The following is a 23,168-nucleotide window of genomic DNA, read 5'->3' as shown; positions in this document are numbered from 1 at the left end:
GCAATAGACCCTGCGGGTCTGTAGCCGCATTTTTAAAAACGCAGCTACAGACCATACCTGAAGCCGCGTTTTTGAACCATGGCTATAGGCTTCAGCTCTATAGCCGCGTTTTTAAAAACGCGGCTATAGGTTTTTTTAAAAACAAAAAAAAAAATTTTGGGTGTTGCTGCGCCCCAAGAAATTCAAAATTCAAACAAAAAAAAAAATCAAAATTAAACGAAAACCCAGAAAATTCAAAATCAAATACAAACCCAAAAATTTCAAAATCAAACACAACATACACACAATACAAACACACCCCAAAAATTCAAAATCAAACACAACATACTAACAATACAACCACAACTTGCTCCAAAATATAAGAACACAAACCCATAAATCTCATTTCCTTCAACAAAGCCAACCCAAATCTAACACGAAATCCATTCAAGGAACACAAGTACAAGCTCAGAAACACAAAAAAACAAGCTCAGGAATACAAACCCATTTAAACATAAGCACAATATCAGAGACACAATAGCACAAATTTAAAATTTTCAGCATTTTCAACATTTTCTTACTAACTAAACATAAAATAAAAAATAAAAAAACTAGATCTATAGAAAAATTAGTGTCTGAGATGAAGAAAAAAAAAAACAAAAAAGAGTTGTGCTGGAGTGAAGAAGAAAAAAAGATGCAGGAACTCCAAAGAAACAAAGGAAAAAAAAAAAAGAGTTACGTTGCAAAAAAGAAAAAGAAAAAAAAAAAGAGTTACGTTGGAAAAATGAAGGAAGAAAGAAAAAGGAAAAAAAAAAAAAAAAAAAAAAAGAAGAAGAACCTGAAGAGTTAGTGAAGAAGGAAGAAAAAAAAAAAAAAAAAAAAAAAAGAGGAAAGAGAGAAGAACCTGAAGCTAAGTGAAGAATGAAGAAAGAAAAAAAAAAAAAAAGAGAAAGGAACTTAGAGCAAACACATCAGTCTATGTAAAAATTTCCTCTATTTTACACAAAAAACTCCTTTTAAAATTTTACACATTCACTTTTACAAATTACCCACATCAGTTCATCTATCCTACACCCTCTATTAATTAAATAATAATTTTTTCACTTTTTTTATTAATTTCCTCAACTACCGTGGCGCGTCTTTATTTCATTTCTCCTTTTCTTCCGTTCTGATTAATTTCTCTCTCTCTCTCTCTCTCTCTCCTTCTCTTCATTTCTTCTCTTCATTTCTCACTCTCTCTACCCAGATCATCTCTCTCACTCTCTCTCTACCCAGATCAAAGCTCGATCCGAGCTCCGATCCAGCGGTCCGAGCGCGATCGGAGCTCCGATCCAGCGCTCCGAGCGCGATCGCGAGCTCCGATCCAGCGCTCCGAGCGCGATCGCGAGCTCCGATCCAGCGCTCGGAGCGCGATCGCGAGCTCCGATCCAGCGCTCCGAGCGCGATCGCGAGCTCCGATCCAGCGCTCCGAGCGCGATCCGAGCTCCGATCCAGCGCTCGGAGCGCGATCGCGAGCTCCGATCCAGCGCTCCGAGCGCGATCGCGAGCTCCGATCCAGCGCTCGGAGCGCGATCCGAGCGAGATCGCGAGCTCCGATCCAGCGCTCCGAGCGCGATCGCGAGCTCCGATCCAGCGCTCCGAGCGCGATCGCGAGCTCCGATCCAGCGCTCCGAGCGCGATCGCGAGCTCCGATCCAGCGCTCCGAGCGCGATCGCGAGCTCCGATCCAGCGCTCGGAGCGCGATCCGAGCTCTGATCCAGCGCTCCGAGCGCGATCGCGAGCTCCGATCCAGCGCTTCGATCGCCGATCTGAGCTCCGATCTAGCGTCCGCCAGCTCCGATCCACGGCAAGACCCACGAGCTCCGACCAGTGAAGCACCGATCTACAAGTCAAGCACCGATCTGTGGTTGTTTGTGTATGTCTGTGTTTTTTTTTTTTTTGAGCAAAGTATATCTCTGTATTCTGTGTTGAGAAAGTGATGGAGTCTGTTGAGAACGGATCAGAGAGAGAAAAAAAGGAGCGAAGGGAAAATAATAAAATATTGTTTAGCCGAGCTACAGTAACCGTGTATATTTACACGGTACTGTAGCTCGTGGATGAGTTTCCACATTTTTACCCAGTTTTAGATACACTGATGTAGCTCAAAATGTGTAAAATTGAAAAAAATTTGTATTATACATAATTTTAGATAAACTGATGTGGATGCTCTTATAGCTGAAAGTGGGGTAGGTGAGGATGCAGGTGGGAAAGAGAGGGGCACGTGAGAGTTTTTTTTTTTTTTTTTTTTTTTTTTTTTTATCCGCGTTTTTAAAAACACAGCCAGTGGGGGTCCTATAGCCGCTTTTTCCAAAAACGCGGCTATAGGCCCCCACTGGCTGCATGCTCAGGTCTTCCTTTTTAGAAATCTATTCGGATAGGGGACCTATAGCCGCGTTTTTAAAAACGCGGCTATAGGTCCCCCTCTGGCTGCGTTTCCAAACGCGGCTCCAGGCCCCACTTTTAAAAAAAATTTATTCCACTGGAGCTGCGTTTGAAAACGCAGCCAGAGGGGACCTATAGCCGCGTTTTCCAAAAACGCGGCTATAGCGCGCGTTTTTTGTAGTGATTTTAAAACTATTGTTACACTTTTTTTTTTTTGAAGGCAAACTATTGTTATACTTTAATATGTAATCTTAACATATTTAACTTGAGTTCCTAGAAAGATTTTCTGACTCTTATTGTTCGATGTCTTGAGTCATTCTTCAATGACGGATAACTACAGTTGGAGTGTTTATTTGTGTGATATCAATAAGTAATTATTTTATTAGTTAATTAATCTTCTGCTTTAAGAATTTTGTGATCTAAATCACATTTTTTTTATATAAACTATGTGTAACAATAATTTTTTTGGGTTATAAAAAAAACTTATACGAAATTATACAAAAAAATTAAATAAAATTCTTTATGCTTACATGCATCCAAGACTTTTTTAATATATATATATATATATATATATATATATATATATATATATATATATATATATATATATATATATCTTGTGGAGAATTTGTTTTTTTCTCTCTCTCTAACACAAGGGAATTACCATGTTATAGAATATATTTTAAAAAATGTGGGGGAAAAAAAGAAGAAGTATGAACTATAAATATCGAAGGTTCAATGCTATACGCTGTACTCATGACATTCGTCATAACTCATAACTAGTGGAGGAAGGAGGTTTTATCATTGTTGGCACCATAACTTGGATTTGATCCCATTTGATTTTTATATACCCTATTTTTCTTTTCTAAATATTTGTTGCCACTGCATAAATGAAAACAATCATATCTCCTATTTTAAATTTTGTTTCACTATTATTAAATTATAAATAAATACTAAAATAAAATGATGATAATCAAGATTTTTTACATATTGATGTTAGTAAAAGTTAAATCACTTAATTGTGATTTTTTTTATTTTCTTATAAAAGTTTAAAAGTAATTGTTTTCCTCAATCTTGGAGAAATAGAAATCATATTCAAAAAATAATAATAATTTTTTTGTGGATAAAAGGTTAGAGCGAGTGGGTCTTTCCTTTCTTTTCTTTTTTTTCTTTCTTTTTTTAATATAAAGTTAGAAAAATGGGCGGGTTTTTCTTGCTTTTGATTGATTTAGTAGGAAATAGGAATAGAACTCTATTTCAATACTAATTTAATATCCCAACACAACTATATATATAACACATAAACATAGAATCATGTTCCAAAAATCTCAGTTTCTTTCACAGATTTCTTGTTGTTAGCAGCAATAGCCCTAAAGAGTTTACATAACTAATTAATTTCGCCTTATTGCTATCCGCCTAAAATTTTCCTTAAAAAGTACTATTCAACAATTAAATTAAAGAATCTATACTTTATATATATACACACACATAATATCGCATCTCTACTTAATTTGATGTTTCATTAAAAATTAAAAGTAAATATATTAAGAGTGTGACACAACATTGTCAATAGCGATCCAGCATCCATTCTCCCATTAGTTAAACAATAATTCCATGACTGAAAATCAATGCTTCATCATCCAAACTTACATATTAAACTAGAATCAAAACAGAAAAAAGCTACACATTATGTCTTATCTCATTGGTTATCTCTACTTTTGTTGATTACCTTTAAACAAAAGCACTAAAAATTTAATAACTTTAAAAACTAATACTAGTCTATCAGCCTGTAACTCCTACCGTTGAATGGTTGGAACTTTTCATCTACTTTCTTCAATGCCACATCTTATTTAGAGTTCTTTTCCAATTCCTTATTAGAACCAAAGACTAGCTCTCCTGGTTTACTTCTCAGGTTGGACTGAGTAGCCTTGCTTTTCTCATTAACTTCATCTACAGAAATTTGCTTCAACCTGGCAGAGCAATCTGATACAACCGACTCCATTGAAAATCTCCCATCCAAGCGCCTTGCTTCGCCACAAAAAGGTTCAAACTTCACATGATCACATCATATATCCTTTACTGCTTGCTCCTCAACTTTCTTCGTAGCCATGACATCCTTTGTCAAAGTTTAGATGGTAAGAAGTCAGATGCAAGCACTTCAAGATGAGTTTGCTGAAGAATGAATGAAGACATTAGCTCAGGCAGAGAAGCAGAGCATTGGGGCAAAGCATTGGAACAGTTGTGGATGAATTCGCTAATTCACTAAACAACTACTATAGCAGATACGACCTGTAGTTTTAGACTTGGATTAGTTGGTTGTTATGTATTGACACGTGTAATGTGATGATTGGTTGTAGATAGTTGATCCGCATATTTTGGAATTAGTTTAGAGTTAGTTTTTTTCATTTCTTTTGCTAACTCTGTTATATAAACCTCTTGTACATCATTTTGTTAATTAACGCAAGTATTACAGAGCTTCTTCAATCTTGATTCTCTCACTCTCTCTCTAGCTTCTCTATCTCATAGCACTCTGTTTTCTTATTAGTGAAGTAGGTAGTCACTGTTGCATCTCCTTGCATAATTGTTGAGATCAACTTCTGAAACTATGAAATTCGTGGACCATTGGCTTGTGAGAAACGGTTTCTAAGTGAATTCCAAACCTCCATTGCAGTGTTTCTGTAAATCACACTTGCAATGATGTGAGGTGAAACGGAATTCAAGATCATGGAATTGTTCTTTGACCAAGCAATCTTTTCCAGAGGGGTAACAACCATGGAAGTTGTGATAGAGCCATCCACAAAACCTAGCCTAAAGTGTAGTCCTATATGTTAGTATTTTTGGGTCTTTGTATCATCTCTACCGTCTTGTTTCTAAGTTTGGTCTCCTTGGATTTCTCATTGTGAGCTATCCCTTCATTCCCACAAAAATATTAATTGCGACGTTAGTCTAGTCCAAGCAAGGTTGACTCGACTCCCACAATATTAATTTTAGAAATGCTTTTTTAAACTTTAGTACATGTTTATATTCTCAATAAATATATATATATATATATATATAAATATATATATATATATAATGTAATACTGTCATATCATTATTTTATTGTATTGCATCAATGTCTTATATTGCTTTCCTCCAAAAAAAAAAAAAAAGTCTTATATTGCAACCATGTCTAGTGTTTTTATAACTGCTACTTAGCCCCCCTCTCTTTATGTCCAAGGATCAAGTTCCATCTATTCGATCTCCACACATATACACGACAAGACTAGCAGTGCAGTTCCACAGCTAAATGAATCAAGTTTTTGTTTCTCATATCTTAGAGCCAAGCAATTCAAACAGAATAAAGAGAAAGCTATGACAAATTGTATAGATAACAAACTAACAAGGTTATCACAAAATAAAAGACTATAGCTAAGCTAAGTGAAGGAATATACTGTAAATCAAAGTAGAAATAAACTTTATGCATTCCAAATCTCGGAAGGGCCAACATCAACAAAAAAAAGCAACAATAATATTTCAATTAACAAATACTAAGGTTCTGTTTGGTAATGGTAAGTGAGTTCTAATTTATATTTTCACATTTCAAACAATATTACACATATTTTTCCATACTTTTTCACACATATGTATATCAAAAACACACCTAGTTGATTAAAGCTCTTTTAGACCGGAGTATTCATTACTTCCACTTGATATTCATGTCATGTGGATAACAACTCAAAAGAAAAAAGTTACAATACTGCCACGGGGTAAAGAGAAAGTAATATGACAGTGTCACTGTCACCGACCCCAATGTGACAGAATTGGTGGAGTAGTTGATTGATCCTTCAAAGAAATTATTGGGATATAAAGTAACAAAGGAGCAATCAAATGAGCTGGAGTAGATGTGGAATCCACTAATGGATGGTTTAGTCAAAACTGTGTGGAGCCAGATTTGAAAATCACTAATTAATGCTTGCTAAAGTGACAAGGAAAGAAAGATGGAAAAATATGTAAGTTCTCTCCATCTATTTATTTTTTATTACATTCAATTTATATTTTGTTCATAGAAAAACGTAAATACTCTCTCTATATATATTCTTTCTTTTGATGAATATTTAATTCTTTAGATTGATGAATGTTTATGTTTAACTTTACTTTAGATTAATTTGATTTAGTTATATTTTAATTTTTTATATTTTTAATTTTATTTTCTTTATATGTTGCATGTTATCCTATGAAATTATAAAACCAGAAGAAATTAACCTGAACTCTAACTGAATCCAAAAATCAACCCATCCAAGCACCATTGCCCAACCACCTCAAAGCCACCAAATCACCACCGTGTATGCCAGCCTAACCACAAACTTAACGGCAAACCCAGGCGAAATCGCTGCAACCACCCTGTAATGATGTCATATTTGAGTGGATTAATAGCCAAAATGAGATGAAATAAAATGAATCAAGCTATCTAGTATGAAATGAATCAAATACTTCAATTTTCAATATTCTAGAAATGTATTAAAATCTAGCCATCTAGTATGAAATGAACCAAATGACACTAGAGATATGAACTTGTAACTGGTAAGAGACAAAAATTAAACATTCAAAATCAAAATCATAATTGATTGAGTTGGAAACTTTGAATTAACGTGAGATTTCTGTTTTTTTTTTTTTTTTCCTAAAGAGAGTAAAGCAAAGCAACATAGCAGGGGTTCAACAATTTTTGTAATTGTAAAAAATTTGAATGAGATAATGTTTGGTCTTATATGTGAGTATTTTTGGGTCTTATATCATCTCAAACATCTTGTTTCTGACTTTGGTCTCTTTGGATTTTTCAATGTGAGTTATCCATTCGTTCCCACATAAAAATTAATTGTGACATTAGTCTAGTCCAACCAAGGTTGACTCAACCCCCACAATATTAATTTTAGAAATATTTTTTTAAACTTTAGTATATCTTTATATTCTCAGTATAAAAAAATAAAAATAAAAATAATGTAATACTGTCATATCCTTATTGTATTGTATTGCAACCATGTCTAGTGTTCGTAGTAGTGCTTGCTACCAATTCTGTAACCGTGTGGAGCCAGATGTGAAAATCACTAACCAATGCTTGCTAAAGTTTTTTTTTTTTTTTTTTTTTTTTTTTTTCAAAAAGAAAGATGTAAAAATTAATTAAAATCCCACTAGGAATATACCATCCAAAAGAGAATATGCTAAGTCAACTCAAGTGCACGCCTAGTGGAGCCAAAAGTAGAAAGACACAGGTAAATTAGGCCTTGAAGCAAAATACTAGCTGATTAGGCATTTCCCTTCTGGCAATTCACTTCTCTTCAACTATCCTGTATTCCTATAGCAATTTATTCCTAGAGTGAGTCAAAGAGAGATCATATGGCGGACTTACTTCTTTCTGCCTTGGTGAGCACTGTGGTGGGGAACTTGAATACTTCTGCGCTTCAAGAATTTGGAGTTGCTTGGGGCTTGGGAGCTGAGCTTGACAATCTTAATAGCACGATGTCTGCCATCCGATCCACTGTCAAATATGCAGAGGAGAAGCAGTGGAACAATGGAGTTATCATGGATTGGCTGGGAAAGCTCAAAGATGTAGCTCGTGACGCGGATAATGTTCTGGACGAGTTTGCAACTGAAGCTCTAATGCGAAAGGTGGAGAGAGAGAAAGGTGCGACAAGCCAAGTAAGTAGATTCTTTTCTCTTCCAAATAGACTTATATTTCGCATGAAAATGGCACGTAAATTGAAGAATGTGAGGGATAGACTGGATGTCATTTCTGGGGAGAGATCTTTTCACTTGGGAGAGGGAGAAATAAACATGGAAGCTTTTGATGTAGAAAAAAGACAAACTGACTCACTTGTGAATGAAAGTAAGATTTATGGAAGAGATGAGGAAAAAGAAAAGATCATTGAAGTGTTGCTCACTAATGTGTCTAACGATCAAGATAATCTGGCCATTTATGCTGTATGGGGCATGGGGGGCTTGGGTAAAACAACGCTTGCACAGTTAGTCTACAATGATGCAAGGGTGAAGAACCATTTTGAATTGAGAATTTGGGTGTGTGTATCAGATGATTTCCATATAAGAAGGTTAGTAAAGGCAATCATAGAAGCTTTAACGATGGTAGTGCATGTAGTCTTTCAGAGTTGGATCCATTACAGCAATGCTTGCAGGAAAAATTGCGTGGGAGAAGATTTTTAATTGTCTTAGATGATGTCTGGAACGAGAACCATGAGGAATGGGACCGTCTAAAACATTCACTGATGTGTGGGATGAAAGGTAGTATGGTTATAGTGACAACCAGGATTGAAACAATTGCACGAATGATGGCCACAGTACTTCCTATACACCACATTGGATTCTTGTCAGATGATGATTCTTGGTCCTTATTTAAAGGACGTGCATTTGGGATGGGAAGGGTAGAAATGAAAACAGAACTGGAATCAATTGGTAAGGAAATAGTGAAAAAGTGCGGAGGCGTGCCTCTAGCTATAAAGGCTCTTGGAAGCCTCATGTCCTTAAAAAGTAGAAAGATTGAGTGGTTATCTGTGAAAGAAAGTCAAATTTGGGATTTACCAACAGGTGAGGATTCCATCTTGTTGGCACTTAGGTTGAGTTATCACCATCTACCCCCGCATCTAAGGCAATGTTTTGCTTTTTGTTGTGTATACCCCAAGGATCACAACCTTCAGATGGATAAGTTAATACAACTATGGATGGCTAATGGTTTTATCCCCTTCAAAGAACCATCAGATTTGTATGATTTTGGTGTTGATATCTTCAATGAATTAGTATGGAGGTCTTTCTTTCAAGACGTCAAGGAGGTATATCCCGGCTATATAACGTGTAAAATGCATGACCTCATGCATGACCTTGCTCAATCTATTATGAGGCATGAATGCCTTGCAGTGGAATCCGGTAAAGATGTGAAGGTTGCGGGCAGGATTATTCACATGTCTTTCAACCTGAAATCATCGCAAGCCATTTCTTTGAATGAGGACCTATGTAAAGTTCGATCTCTACGCTCATGCATTGATGCATTTGATGGTGAATCTGCTTCTCTGCCATTCTTCTTGAAACAAAAGTATCTTCGGGTATTGGATTTTAGATCTATCGTTCATGAAGTACCAAGATCAATCAACAATTTAAAACATTTAAGGTATCTTTACATGGCTGGCTCTAAAATCACAGTTTTACCTGAATCAACAACCTGCCTCTTGAACTTGCAAACGTTGAAACTAGATTATTGTGCATTTCTTCGTAAGTTACCCAAAGGTATGAAGTGCATGAAAAACCTTATGTATCTTGGCATTGATGGTTGTGATTCTCTTACTCGTTTGCCTGAAGGAATGGGGCAATTAAGTTGCCTCCAATATTTGAGCTTCTTCATTGTTGGCAAGGAAAAAGGTTATCAAGCAAGTGAGCTGGAAGGTCTAAACCTTCGAAACAAGTTGACAATAAAGGAACTTGATAATGTCAGAAATTCAGTGGAGGCCAAAAATGCAAATTTGATCGGAAAACAAAATCTTCATTCGCTAAGTTTGGTTTGGCAGAGAGACAATAAAAGCCATGTACTGGACCATGTTGAAGATGTTCTTGATGGTCTCCAACCTCATTCAAATCTGAAAGAACTGTCCATATACAACTATCATGGTTCAAAAATTCCAACATGGATTCAAGGTTCAGTTCTTTGTGATTTGGTTAAGATTGTGCTAGATTGTTGGGAAAGATGTGAACATTTGCCACCTCTTGGCAAATTATCATTCCTTAAGGTTCTTGTTATAACCGACTGGCATGCTGTGAAATATATTGGCAATGAGTTCCATGGAGACGGTGTAAATTCATTCCCCTCATTGAAGGAATTTAGGCTCCATAATATGCATGATTTGGAGGAATGGAGAACAATGACTGGAGGAGAAAGTTTTCCCTGCCTAAGCACATTAGATATCACGCATTGCCCAAAGTTAGTTGAAATTCCTATTATTCCTTCCATTACAAATTTGACTATGAGAAGCAACAATGCAATGTTAATTAGGTCAGTGATGAATCTCACTTCACTTTCTTCCCTTGTGATTGGAGACATGGATGATGAATTGACAGTTCTTCCAGATGGACTGTTGCAAAATCATAAGATGCTTGAAAGGTTGGAGATTTACAAAATGCCCAATCTCATGTCACTGACTAATCAGTTGGATAATCTTTCTGCATTGAATGAATTTCGTCTTCAAAATTGTGACAAGATCGAAAGTCTTCCAGAAGGACTCCAGAACTTACATTCATTACGGGAACTGTACATACAGAACTGTAATAATCTTTTGTCCTTACCAATGAATGGTTTGCAGGGCTTATCTTCACTACGGAGTTTATACATTCGTTACTGCAACAAATTCTGCTCATTGTCTGAGGGAATTCAATATTTAATTGCACTTGAGGATTTATATATTGACAGCTGTCCTAAGTTAATTTCATTGCCAGAGGGTATTCAACATCTAACTGCTCTCCGTATTTTGCGCATTCGGAATTGTGAAGACTTATCTTCTCTGCCGAAGCAGATTGGTTTCCTCACATCGCTTTCAGATTTGGGAATTTGGAACTGCCCTAATCTAATGTCAATACCAGACGAGCTACAGAATCTTACGGCACTCAAAAGATTGGAAATCGGGCGATGTCCACATCTGGAGAAGCGGTGCAAGAAAGACAGTGGAGAGGATTGGCATAAAATATCTCACATCCCCGACATTTACATCCGTTCTTTTCCAGAGACATCATCATCGACGGGTTGGGGATCGCTACGAAAATTGAAATGTTGTTAAGTTGGTCAACGCTGAGATGGCAATGTTAACACGCTTCCAAAAAAAAAGTTTATTTATAAAGGTAGCTTTCACCCCCCCCCCCCCCCCCCCCTTTTTTTTTTAATGGGTTTTTTTTAACATTTCTTATCTTATCAAATTGTATTTGGATTTTAATATGGATATTAATATGTGCATTACTCTAATGTATGCTTGCAGTAAACTAAACCCATTATGCCTTCGGTGGACAGTGCAATGGTACATTACCTTCAATCTTTGCTTGCTGTTGAAATTCAGATTTTCTTCTCTTTTTCTCCCAAAAATAAAGGTTCAATTCAATTTTGTGACTCACTTTTCATTACTATTTGTATATTTGTTGTATTTTAAAATTGCTATGGACAATCCAATATGTTCCACTGTTATATATATATATATATATATAATATATATATATATATATATATATATATATATATATATATATATATTTTTTTTCTCAAAACAAGAAAAGAAAGGATTTTTTTTTTTTTCTTTCTAAATAAGCAAGAAAATTTCTCAAAACAAAACACAATTACAAACAAGTCAAGTAGCTCATAAACTAGCGAAAACACATGCAAAGCAAGCAAAAAAGAGTTGCAACTCTCTTAGCAAAGCAACAAGCCTCTTGTCCAGAACCACTAACTCAAACTTGAGATGCATAATTAGAAGCAGCATTTTCCATTCCATATATAGAGCAAAAAATGGGCCAAAAAACCCTATAAGTCAACCTTGTCATCAGTTCAGTCATACTAATTTTTTCTATACTTCTTTTGTTTAGATGATAAATAGTGGGAGTATGAAAAATAAGATTTGAACCACATGTACGGAGCACAAAATAATGCCATAACAATTGAACTATCACTTAAGATAACAATTATTTTCTTTTTCTTTTATTATTTTTAATTCTCGTACAACCATTCCCTCCCTTCTAAAAGCTCTACATTACCAAATAAATAATAACTAATTCACTTTTGATAATTCAATAATTACAATGGGAGGAGGAATTTGAGCCCTAAATATTTTTATTAAAAACACTAGAAGATATCCATTAAGCTATAAGGTTCTTGGCAAATAAAAATCATTATGGAATCATGTCTTAAGAAAATCCTGAACATTAGCAATGCAAAATCGCCCTAAAAAGCTTGAACGTTGCACATCTTTAAATTGAAAAAGAAATAGAAAATTTAATAATTTAACCATTATTCTATTGCCTCCTTATGTGTGAGCCTAGACTTTCCCTCAATAAGTGATTAATACCATAATCAATTACCAATTTATGCCAAAATCTTAAGCTGATAACTAGTGGGAGAAATTAACATAACCATTATTCTAAAAAGTCAATTACCAAGTATTTTTTATCATAATATACAAAAATATTTATATCTTCTGCACTAGTGAAAACTGAAAAGAATTTGCCATAAAAATTGGCAAGAAAGTGAAATATTGTAAACCAAGTTAAGTATCACTAAAGTGTGTTTACAGTAATGGGATGGAGGACCACAATCCCTATCTTCAATTGCCGAAGTTAGTTACAACTTGGGTCATCCAACATCTCTACTACCGGAGCAAACTGCAAAGTTGAACAATGAGCAAAGATGAGATCATGAGCGAGAAAGTTCATAGATCAAATTTTTAATATGGATACACACTAACCTCATCATCTTCTTCAAAGTATATTCCATCAAGCACCTTTGTTTAGTGAAACTCCCACCCTAGAATGTTCTCAAGTAGCTCTTTAAGTTTCCTCGTCTATAATAATAAAAAGAGAGGACATTACAAATTGTCGTAAGTAGCAGAAAGCAACTACTTGCAATGAAGTGAAAGGTTAACATTCCCTTACGGGAAGTTTCACTCAAGTGAAGGCTCAACAAACTCCTTTCCTATGGGCTATGGACCAAATGACTTCAACCGAAGTGTCAAAATGCATTAAAACTAATATGGCTCAAATTGAGTGTAATCGCCCTTACATAACATTGGGAGTCACAAACACAATTTTACCAGAACCAGCTGAAGCTACCATTGACTGTTGAAAAATATCAAAATATTGACAACTATTGGCCTTTATACCAGATGGCAAATATTGACCATTATTGGCCTTCATGTCGTGCATTTCAGCCATCACTAGCCATTAAAGGTATGGCATTGATATCACAAATTCATATCGGGCTATCAGTCATCTAAAACCAAGACAAATCAACTATTTTCCAAGGTATCCACCATAATTTGATTCTAGACTAAAATATGATTTACACCCTTTAAGTCTCGGGTTGCTATCATTTTGTCCCCCGACGTCTTTTCAGTCTTGCCGCTAACCCACCAAAAAATTACGTCCTTTTGAATAAAAAGAGAAGAAATTAACCCAAACCCAAAAATCAACCCATACAAGCTCCATTGCCCAAACACCTCAGAGCCGCCAAATCACCACTGTGTATGGCCAGCCTAACCACAAACTTAAAGGCTAACCCAGGGTAAATCACTGCAACCACCTTGTAATGATGTCATATTTGAGTGGATTAATAGCGAAAATGAGACAGACCACGATGGAAGGGGCGCTTTGACATTGATTTCATATTTGAGGGTGTAAATTACAAATTCTCATTGTCGATGGACAGCGACCCCAAACTCACAAAGTGTAGATGGTAGTTTAGAATTGATTGTATGTCTCCCACCATAAAGCATAAAGGCTGTGGTCATTGATTCAATCCTATAAAAATACGTGAGTTGTCTCTATCTATTAAAAACAAGAAAGTAAACATCCTTATTCAAGGAAATCAAAAAATGCATACTTCAATTTGCAAGATATCATCTTAAAACATACTTAAATTTTCAATATTCCATAAATGTATTAAGATCTAGCTACCCAGTATGAAATGAATCAAATGACACTAGAGATATGAACTTGTAGCTGGTAAAGACAAAGATTAAACATTCAAAATCAAAATCATAAATGATTGAGTTGGAATTAACGAGAGATTTATGTGTTTTTTTTTTTTTGTAATTGTAAATAATGTGAACGAAATAATGCCTGGTTTTATTAATGAAGCAAATTTCCTTGACAAGAATTTTTTGTATAGGCAGATTTATATGTTATATACATGTATCTATATATAACCAGTTAAAGTAATAAATACACAACATCTAATTTGCAGAGTTGATAATCCATAATCTTATGCAGACCAAAACAGAGAATCAATTGCTAATGCCTAAAAGGAAAGTGTATGAAGAGAAAATGAAAGCCAAGCAAGTTGCCCCAAGCTCCAACCTCCAAACCAACAGAGAATCAAACATGATGAACACGAAGAAGCAGGATTAGTGTTCCTACCCAAGACAGCAGATGTCCATCAACAGATGAGGCATCTAGCATCAATGAAAAGAACTCCTGCAATTCCATTCAGCAATTAGTCAACAATCTGTGATGAACTTACCAATTCTTCTTTAACAAGTAAAAATGTTACGATGGAAACATAATTCAATCAACGCGATTAAAACTGACTAAGCAATGATTTTTATTGCTTTTTAAGCAAGTTGCTCAAATTGACCGATAAATGTTGGTGAGTAGGTAAATAGTTCACTCGATCAATGAAAGCCTTGAAATCTGACTTGCCAATAAGAGTTATATCAACAAGGGAAATTGTAAATTTGCAAAAATGCCCGTTAAGCATGGTAGCACAATCATGCATTTAAACAATGACTTAGTAACCTCAAAGAGGTACCTTGCAAAGATGGTGCAAAAAGCTATCAGCAGATAACCATGAATCATCCAATAGAGCGGATACCCCGGTTGCTGCACCACTGGTATCTGTATGATCTTTCTCAAGCCCAAATTTCAGTTGATAGTAGATAACCTTAATGAACTGCATAGAATTATATAAGTTGTCAGAGCTCTATATAAAACTAACAGCGAAAATAGGACAATTACATTTATTGAGTGTTAATCAGTATTAAATGAAGAAAGAAAATGCAATTTTAATTTGGCGAATTGCCAAGAGCCATGTAGCTTATTAGTTGGCACTTATTAGTGTTTCCAACCAAGACATCCAGAGTTCAAATCACCCTACTCCCAAATATCAATACATCAAAAATTTTAGTTTGGCAAATCAAACATACTAGGAAATTCTATGCAAGTTAACTACAGATGTTGCAAATATAGTCACAACCTGATAAACCAATGAAGCTTATTACATGCCCAATATCATAGTTAAATACTTCAATTTATAAGGGACTACATAAGAAATAAAACCTTCAGCAAGAAGAGGACTTCAAAGAAGTAACTAAAATAAAAACTTTTGATAGCACAAACATATAACAGAGGGCAAACTGAAACTGATTAGGCTTTTGAAAATTAGGCCAGACTATCAAACAACCTTATCCTTTCTTATTTAGCGTATCGATGTTATTATTAACGAAGTAACAAGGTCCTATTGTCATCCAAACAAATGGCCCCACATTGAGTACAATGATGAAATGAAAAACAAAATCACAAAAAGAAAATAGTTGGCAAAGGGCCAAAGACCTTGTAGGGTTGATTTGCGTCTTGGATATGCCTCAACAGTTACATCCTAAGCTTAATGGCAACTCTAGGAATTTTTTTTTCAAGGGGTCATTAAAAAATTTAAATTGAAAAGAAAATTTTATAAAAAGAGAACTTGAATATATTGAATTATCGACACAAAAAAAATAAATAAATAAACACGCACATGAAGTTTTACAATTTCCTTCTACGGGTTTTACAATCAATTGTCATTATCTATTGTCAATGTGGGTAAGTGTGACAAGTTTGTATAATGTTTTTATTTGTATGCAGTTGTCATTATCTATTTGTCATTGTTTTTATAAAAATATTTTTAATTAAATAACAAAACTCAACCCATTGACACTTTATTAGTTGTAGACCCACTCAAGCACATTCATCTATACATAAATAATACACTAAGTGTCTACTTGACAAATCAAATGCATGAACAATCAGTCAATCACTAACTCTACTATTTTTTTCTTGAATGTAACTTTATAATAAAAACTTATTATAACATAATAACTATAACAATACATACACACATGTAACAAATACTTAGTATTTCCTAATTATTAAATTATAAAAAGTTATATCATATTTATACTATACACGCAAATATTCACAAACCACAATTTACACAAGAAACATTATAACAATAAAAAAATAATTGGAAAAATAATGCACACAATCAATATCAAACACACTCACATATATAATAAAAATTTATGATAAAAAGAGAGATACTCACAAACACTCGCTCTTTACTCTTAGAGACAGAGACTAAGACAAATAGAGAAGAGAGATAAGATTCATGAGACTAAGTTCAATGATTAGATCAGATCAAAGAGAGAGAGATCTATGATCTATGTTGTTTGGTTTGGGGATGGTCATATCTATGTTGTTGTTTGGTTTTGGGTTGGGCTAATATGTGACCAGGGTGTTCCAAGCCACAGGCGTGCAAGATTTAAGTCAAGGTGTGCAAAAGTATTTTCAGATTAAATTAAACTAGTAAAAGTATATAGATAATTTTTCTTCCCAATACCCCTTGAACAACATGTAGAACCGCCCCTGCCCAAGCTACCATTGCTCCGCACATTTAATCAGATAGTAAAATAGCCAAAAATCTTAGAGCTCAACTAACACCTCTTGGTGTTTTAAATAAAAACATCCAATGTTCAAATCCCCTTCCCCCATTGTAACTATCGAATTATCAAAAAATTTTAAAAAAAAAAATTTCCTTTTAATTACCAAAATAATAATAATAATAATTTAACCAATTTCCCTTTTATTTACCAAAAATAATAATAATATTTTTTTTTAAAATAAATAAATAAGAAAAGAGCATTACCTTTGTGAATAGTTGAGTCCTTGTACGAAAAGGCTGCTAAGAATATAAACTTTCAGACATACATTTTAACAAATATAAAATCCTCCCATCATCTAAAAAATTAAAATAAAATTATTAAATATAAACCACATAGTACTCCAAACAATATCATAATAATATGTTAACTATATAGCTACATACAACCATGATATCACCCATGAATTAATTTAGAAACAAGTAAAATTTTCTACAATAAATAGATATTAAAAACTTCCACAACATAGCATCAATGAATATGTTTGAGTCACCTCCAACAAAGATTATGCCGTTCTAATTCTAACAATGATGGTGTCACTATTCATTGACCAATGCCGCAATTACTATAATGCTGTTTGCAATATCAAAAGGCAAAATTATGCAAGACAGCCTAGGCTTCACCACCTAAGGTTTGTTTGGAATCACACACCAAACACAGATGCAATTTGCACGAATAAATATCATTAATCAAGTCTCAATAGTCTGCCTACAAAATAAATCATCTAGAGCTTTTATAGAGATTTCAGAAAAATAAGAGATAAAGACAAACATCCAAGAAATGAATCCTAACCGTACTCAAATACTAATCCAAATGCTAAACTAATCCCTACCTAAGAATATGAAATTTAATCTCTATCATAACTCAAACTAAATAAATAAAAACTTAGAATACAGAGTAATACAATGAAAATCCAAAAGTAAATATTGAATTAATCTCTGGTTGTGGTCCTGCTTCGCAAAACCTTCAAATAGATTGATGTCCCATGATATAAAAGCACTGAAATGACATAAAGTCCAAATATCAAAAGAAAATGATGTTCTGAAACTTTTAAGAAAAGTCTTTTGTATGATAGATCATTTAAAAGAAAAGGTTTGCGTTCCAACCACATTTGTTCAAGTGAATGACAAAAGTTGAGGAAATTTGGCAATTTGCATCATCAAAACCACAACTTTGGCCCTAGAGCATAAAGTGCCTTAGAATTCCTACACAAAGTAACAAGAAACTACATGGATTTGAGGTATTTTTAAATCAATTAATATTCCACACATGTTTTTGAAAATGAAGTTCTGAGATCAATGAAAACAATGACAATTGTGTGTATTTCAGGGAAATGTTGTCAATTATACCGAAAAGATTAAGTCAATTTTTTGGCACTGGAGAGAATCATCACATCATCTTCTGCATCTTTCTTTAAACCAAAGCTATGAAAGCAGAAGATGACATGTCGCACAAAAGGACCCAATATGCCTACACCTTTCAAGTTTACTCACAACATTAGGACAGTCAGAACAAATTCAATCTCACAAATTGATCAACAAATCAATGGAAAACTATTAGCCAAATGAATACTTACAGCCTCAATACATCCAAATAAAAGGTTAACCAAAGCTTTCCACTGTAGAAATCCTACAAGTGATTGTCCCATCTACCGAATTTTCAGATGTCATAAAACCTAACAGCAAGTTCAACATAAAGAAAGTTTTATAAAGGTCTACACATACCAAAAATGCAATAAATGCAAATTGCAGCTCTCCAAGAAGTACATCTTCAGAACCTCCATAATCCTTTATCAGCAAACTTTCTAACAATTGTGTCCGAACAGATCAGTGGATTTAAAACCCAAATCAGCAAATGCTAAATGGTAGAAAAATATGTTGAGGTAATGTCTAGGTCTCTAAGATCTCTTACCTTGTCAATATTCAAGGAAGTAAGTTCTTGCCCATGTATTCCTTATTGTTTGATAACATGGGGAATTGATGTATAGTAACACCCTCTGCTCTGAGAATTGTCCACTGATGTTAAGAACTTACTAGACTTCATCTGCCCATCTAGTGCTTTCTCCATTTCTGTTTTTGGAGTGTTTGTAACCATCCCGGATTCACATGCAACAGTGATCTCTCCTCCAATGGGTTCTGCATGTTGAATGAATCATTTAAATTTCAAAGTTTATGCAGAATTGACAATCAGAAAACGCAAACCATAAATTCAAACAACAACCAAGCCTTAGTTTCAATTATAAACCATAATTCAAAGTAAACTAAGAATCAAGATATCTGAAGATAACTGAGATAAAAAAAAGATAAAATAAGAATAAAATAGAATTCATGATCTAAACCAAATAAAACAATGATATAGTGGTAGCCATTAGGTGCAGCATAAACAACAAAAATGATTAAAGAAGTTTCTGAGTGGCACGAGCCATTTATCTTACTAAAGAAATGCTCCACCCAAGCTTACATTCCCAACAAGCCACGATAAGTTCTACCTGAAAATTTAGGCAAAAACCAATAAATATAAAATAAGGAAAAATCAAAGGATCAAATGTCTTTTTTAGTGGGCAGTTCAAGAATAATTCTACATCCCTCAAACACACGTCACACCAACAAACAATAAATTTTTTCCCACAACACCAAATCCTCAGCTGTAAGAAGACTCATTTCAAAAAGCCCATCACACATTTTTAGTCCCACTTTAAGGCATAGAAAATAAAGAATCAATGGATATTTTGAGTGATTAGTGTCTAAGTTCATATGATGTAAGAGTTAAGTTAGACAAATTTGAAAGTTGATGTTTACTAGAATAATGGTTAAATGACAAATTCACCCTTGAGCTTTTAAAACAAGAGTTAATTTATCAATGCACGTTATATCTACAAAATATCTTTTAAATCTAAAATCAACATAACCTAAACACGTTTGTACCTAAGATACACTCAGAGGGAAGGACAATGGAATCCTCTCAAGGGGGCCTCCAAAAGGAGTAGAACTGTTTAAAAGTATGATGGCGCAGATAAATTGCATAAAGCTTGGTAGGCCATGATATTATTTTTAAAGGACAAAATTAGAGTAGTACCAAATTCTACTGCTTAAATGTAATCTTTGAGGAGCTTAGGGACCATGTCCCTAGTATATATTTTCCTGACAATAGTGAAACCGACAAAATATCCACTCACCAAAATGACCACAACCTCATATTTCTTCATTCCTGCACACACACCCAGTGAGTCCAATCTCATCCTCCACCCTATTCTTGAACACAAAGACAGAATACCTTTGCCTCTCACTCTGTAGGGTATCTACAATAAACCTTGTATTGAAAATTAGAACTCCTTCTAAGAAATGGTCAATAATCTCTTCTTTGATGATAATTCCTCCACACAAAATGAAATCGATGAGAAAATTGCACACATCTATAGACATAACATGTATCCCATAGCATGACATTACTCTGAATCGTTAAAGCTTTCTACTGTTACATGGTTTCCCAGCCTTGGTTAGATAATTATGAGACTAATGTCCACCATTTTCCAGTGCCAGTCCATCTCACAGTCTACCATTTTCCAACTTCAAAGTCTAGTCCAAATCTGTTTTATCTATTTTTCAAAAGAAACATAACTAGAACAGAAAATCAGTGAGCAAGAAGCATCTAAATATCAAACAACATGAACAGAGAAAAAAAAAAAAAACTAAAATTGATTGAAAAAGAAACATATATGCAGATGGAAAATAGTTAATTAATCAAACACAAGCGACAATGGTAAAGAAACTCATAATAGATTGCAGTATTAAGATCCCCAAGTGTAGTTAGCTGGAACTAACCAATTCGTTCAATAATGCTCTTTGTAATGTAATTTGATAAATGCTTCCAATCTCCATACTGGGTTTAGATTGTAAGGACCAAGTTGTCTGTCAAACTCCAAACTTTTAACTGCTTGACAATATCTCTCTTCCTTAAAAAAGGAAAAGTGAGAGAGAGAAAAAAAAAAACTCTGTTTCAGATCAACAAGATTTTTAAATTTAGACCTTAGAGACTCAGCAGCATTCTTCACAAAAGCAAAGTTTCAAGCTTCAAAGCAGGTAGCTTGGTGAAACTAAGTGGCATAATAGCATTAAATCTTGTAAGTGATCTCCTACAGAATATATTATGAGGATTGAACATTCACTTGTATAAATTTGAACAGTAGGATCTACTAAGTAGGGTAACATAACCATGTGGAAGTATTCTGTCAAATTGGAATTCTCACTATACTACACAATTTTTGTATTTTCGATAGTTACAATGGGGAAGGGGGGATTTGAATCCTGGATGTCTCTGTTGGAATTACCAAGAAGAGCTAGTTGAGTTACAAAGCTCTTGGCACTCCACATATTTTGTATGGTTAGAGTAGGTCAGAAACATATTAGAATTTATATTAAGACATATAACCTAATATGTTCCAATAAAATGACAAGATAAAGAAATGTCAGAAACACCACCAACTGTAACTCGCATTGTTAACTGTACACTTGTTATAATATGTTTTTGGGCAGTCAATGCTCAAGTTAACTCTGATTTAGAAAACAGATTAAAACCCAATTTAAGGAAATCAGACAAGAAGAAAACCAATAGTGCAATTGCATTAAGCAATCAATTGACATCAGCTTGGTCTGGTTTTCAGATGTAACCATCCTGTCTCTACCCCTATTGAAAAATTAGTTGACAACTAACTCTTAAGTCAACTTTATAATTCATCTGACATACTTGGTGAAATGCTCAAATGTTTTTAAATAAAACCATCTTTTGATTTCCTTACAAGATTGCAAAGCTTTATAAGTATTTGATTGCAAAGAGGGGAAAAGAATCATGTTTTCCGAAAATGGATGCTTGATTGATTTTTCTTGCTTGGTAGCGCTTCCAAAATGCAGCAGGTTAGCAAGTTCTGTTTTGCCAAAACCTAAAAGGGCACAATTTCGCTAACTAATGTCAAGACTTGAGGCCACAATTCAAATCCATGCGGGTTGCAAAATACATCAGTCTGACTCTGTTCCAAAATAAAAACATAAATGGTATGTGCAACTAAAATGGTTACAAACCTCTTCTTCCGATAATTTGACCAATCTTTCCTGTAGTTGATCCCACATACGAACAATTACCTGTTACAGCCATTTACATGAGAATAATCATTCCAGGTGCCAAACTTCCAGCTCTTTTGAAAATAACTTATTGTTAATTAACTTCACATTCTCTGCAAATCTTGACACACGAAAATTGGCTATATGAAGTGGCCTTTGGTTAAATCTATGCCGAAAATGATAATGTAAAGATGTCAATTATTTGTTTATATTTTATTCTCTCAGCCACAATTTTATACAAACTGGGTCAAAAAGAATTTTTCCCTCTCTTCATCTTTCTTGAACATTTAATAACATGGGCTGATTTACCTAATTATTTGTATACTAAATCATGTTGGCCTCTTATTTTTACAATTCAAACGCTGGTTCCATCAAAGCTATTAATGAAATTGGAAAAGATCTAGATCCTCTATCTAGGAGCGTGGATGCATCAAATGGTTGGTGTACAATTAGGATATGAGTCCTATCTGTTTCCAATATGGCATTGACATTAAGACAGAAATAGATGGCAACTGTAATAAATTGAACAGACTATAAACTAAAGCAGCAAAAGGCGGAAATAAAGTAAATGCATTTCAAACCTCAGAAGGAGCAGCATCGATAAAGAAACCAATAATTGGTGAGAAATCCTTGCCATCTCTGCGTATATGCAACAAGTATTAGAAAATTGCTCTACAAACAAAAATCGCATAAAAATACAATAACTAAATAAATTAGAAGAACATAAAGATAGATTTCTGACAATTAAAGTAACCTAACCCGGTGGATGAAGCATAGTAAAGAAAATGAGAAGCAGGAGGAATCATCTTGATGCCCTTAAAAGCAGGCCCAACCAAACAGAAGAAAGAAGTAGAAGAAGAAAGAAGAAGAAGAATACGGTATTAGTACCTGAGTATCGATGCCGAGGAGAGTGTATTGAGGGACATCGAGGAGGAGAAGTGTAACGCCCTGCTTTACGAGCTCTAATGCTCAATAATTTTATTTCAATTGTTCTAAATTTTAGATTGATTTTAGTGGTTTTATTTGGAAGGTGATAGATGATTAGAGATTTTAAAATATATATATATTTTTTTTCCTAGTACTTCAAGAGAAGCTGTTGCTTTCTAGTTGGTGATTCGTTTTTTTACTATTACTTTTTATAATTTTTAGATTTCAAAGACTTTTCATAAGAAAA

At 34.3% G+C, this 23,168-nt stretch overlaps 3 pseudogenes; 1 reads left to right on the top strand and 2 right to left on the bottom strand.

Moving 5' to 3' along the window:
* Window positions 1-4,174: 4,174 nt before the first annotated feature.
* Window positions 4,175-23,168, bottom strand: part of LOC142643885 (uncharacterized) — a 31,181-nt pseudogene continuing 12,187 nt past the window's right edge.
* LOC142642769 (putative disease resistance protein RGA3) lies at window positions 7,639-11,591 on the top strand (annotated as a pseudogene).
* LOC142642776 (uncharacterized) lies at window positions 12,528-23,008 on the bottom strand (annotated as a pseudogene).

The sequence above is a fragment of the Castanea sativa genome, chromosome 7 (genome assembly GCF_040712315.1).
Source record: "Castanea sativa cultivar Marrone di Chiusa Pesio chromosome 7, ASM4071231v1".
NCBI classification, from domain to species: Eukaryota; Viridiplantae; Streptophyta; class Magnoliopsida; order Fagales; family Fagaceae; genus Castanea; species Castanea sativa.
Note: the sequence above shows the minus strand (reverse complement) of the source record. Positions and strands in the feature narration are given on the sequence as shown.